Source organism: Peromyscus californicus, unplaced genomic scaffold (assembly GCF_007827085.1).
Source record: "Peromyscus californicus insignis strain IS unplaced genomic scaffold, ASM782708v3 Scaffold_18__1_contigs__length_77618521, whole genome shotgun sequence".
NCBI classification, from domain to species: Eukaryota; Metazoa; Chordata; class Mammalia; order Rodentia; family Cricetidae; genus Peromyscus; species Peromyscus californicus.
In genome coordinates, this window is record NW_026294480.1 from 75,810,310 (window position 1) to 75,813,077 (window position 2,768).

Sequence of the window (2,768 nt, forward strand, 5' to 3'; positions counted from 1 at the left end):
ATATCTAAAATTGTGTATTTTTCCAATAAACTGAGAACACTGCAGCATTAATAATGGTTGGTCATTGTGACAAATTTAATAACTTATATGATGGCTATGTGGTAATACACAGGCAATTAACTATTCCTAACTCTCGTTACAAAGTTCCTTCCTCTGCAAACTCTACCTTCTACCTTCTGTTATACCAACATCTGCTTAGTGTCTGAGGCCCTGCACGACCCAGCTTCAGTACAGCGTTTCAGCTTCATTCCCCCTGGGTTCTCACAGGTAAGTTACCCTTCTACCAAGTGAAACTAAAGAGCTTTGCATGCCACTAGGATGTTTTAATTCACAGGAAAGGAAGAAAGTAAACGTTTCTCAGTGAAAGGGACAGAAATTGACCTCCGTGTGATACCACTTCATTCAAACTAGAAGGTTTATCATTTTGAAAGTGGAAATGTAAAGAAATTGGAACCCTGGGGGCTTTGCTGCTGAGAATATGAAGTGGCACAGCCACAGAAAACAATTTGGCAGTTTCTCTGGAGTTGAATACGGAACTGTTACATGATCCAGCAATTCAAATCCTAGGCATATATTCAAATGGAAAGCAGGGACTCGAAAAGACATTTAGAGACTCATGTTCACTTCTCCCAGTAGACAAAAGGTAGAAACAACCCAAGTGACCACTAACATATGAGTAGATAAAGAAGCATGGTATGCTCAAACAATGAAACATTTATTCAGCTACAAAAAGGAAGGAATCTGATTTTGATATATGACTCAACATGAATAAATCTTGAAAACATTGTGCTTAGGGAAATAGGCCGGATACAAAAGGACAAATACTGGTCGCGGCCGCCATCGGAGAGCAGCAGCCATGGCCCTGCGCTACCCCATGGCCATGGGCCTCAACAAGGGCCACAAGGTGACGAAGAACTTCAGCAAGCGCAAGAGACACAGCCGGCGCCGCGGGCGCCTCACCAAGCACACCAAGTTCCTGCGGGACGTGATCCGGGAGGTGTGCGGCTTTGCGCCCTACGAGCGGCGCGCCATGGAGCTGCTCAAGGTGTCCAAGGACAAGCGCGCTCAAGTTCATCAAGAAGAGGGTGGGCACGCACATCCCACATCCACGCCAAGAGGAAGCGGGAGGAGCTGAGCAACGTGCTGGCCGCCATGAGGAAGGCCGCGGCCAAGAAGGACTGATCCCCCACCCCCAATAAACGTTGCTACCATGCAAAAAAAAAAAAAAAGGACAAATACTACATGTTATGATTCTATGAATATGAATTAGAAAATTCATATACACAGAAAGTAAACAGAAGTGATCACTTTTATGTACACACTGCTGAGCAAAGTCATGACACTGGCCCTAGAGTCCACCTCACTACTAACAGCTGTGTTTAGAATCCACCCATTCCCACTAGTTTTTGCTTTCGTCTGTTAGTCAATGCTAAAGACTGAAGATTTTTGTGCAACCCGGAGGGTCCCATAGGGAAGAACATCTCTAGTAAACTTTCACCCTTCAGGATTCAGTAATTAGTGAAAAGATTTCTTATACATACCAAATCCAATAGAAGTTAACTACTAAAAAGTAGATTTTCTTCTTATTGAAAGAAAAAAGTATTTCTTCTGCCACTAGAGATAACACTCTACATAAATTTTGCAGTAATTGCAGCTGCAGCCATTTATTAGGAAATATGATATTACTCTAGGAGCCATTATAGACATCCAGTGGAGTAAAGATGCTAGGAAAAATGATGCAGAATTTCACATGGGCATTCTTCCACTCTTTTGCCTATCATTGATTTCTGAGTGCTGGCTCGGACTATAGAGTCTTTCAAATTTACTCATTCAAATATTATCATCAGAAGACCCACAAGTAGGAAAACCAAAGCACATATTCATGATGTAAACATCTCTGACTTTGGAAGCTGGAAGACTCCTGCTAAAATCTTATCATGTTTCTAGCTGGTGAGTGAGTCATTTAAACTTGTTCCTTTATAATCCCCGTTCACAAAACAATTATCTGTTCTTCCTACTTCACAGGGCATGCTAAAGACAAAAAATGATGGTGACTGTGAGAAGTTGTCAGGGTCACTGCTGAATGCAGTGATGGCGATGATGGTGTTTATAAGGCGACACCATAGTTTCTATTCTCATAGAAAAAAAAGATCAAATAGGACCTTCATGTTCCACTCATCTTTACTTATCTTAGGTTGCAAAGATTTGCTCCTCAGCTAAAGGCAGCCTCTTAGGGGAAAACATGAAGTGATGCTTAGTTTACTCTACGAACAGTAAATATTAATGAAGCACGCCTGTTAAAATATTCGGTCACATCCCCATTTCATCCTAAGTGCTTCTACCAGGACATACCCTCCTTGCAGCTAAAAATAACTATTTGACATTTTCTTAGTGAAGACTTCAAAGGATGGTGATTGTGAACGTGAGTTGTAAGGATCCATTTTGCACATCGAGATGGTAATGACAGCTTTAAATCACGCGATTCATTTAAAAGTTTACAAGAGCTACTGTGAATGGAAAGTAGAAACCCGTTCCTATACTCTGCCTGGTGTTGTGCCCACCTATTCTAGGAAGGGCTTAATACAACATTTCTAACATTGGAAATTAATATTGCCTTTATCAAGAGAATTTAATTGTACATTCTCTTCAATCCCTTTTTAAAAAAATAATTCTAAATGGCTTCTTTTTACAAAGGCGTTTATTATATTAGGAAACAAAAAAATAATCTGATGCTCAGGAAGTAATGGCTGGAAAACTCTGACATCTGT

The 2,768-nt window shown here is 40.8% G+C and overlaps 1 pseudogene; it reads left to right on the forward strand.

Annotated features, from left to right (window-relative positions):
* Positions 1-856: 856 nt before the first annotated feature.
* Positions 857-1,182, forward strand: LOC128113294 (60S ribosomal protein L36-like; annotated as a pseudogene).
* The last annotated feature ends 1,586 nt before the right edge of the window (positions 1,183-2,768 follow it).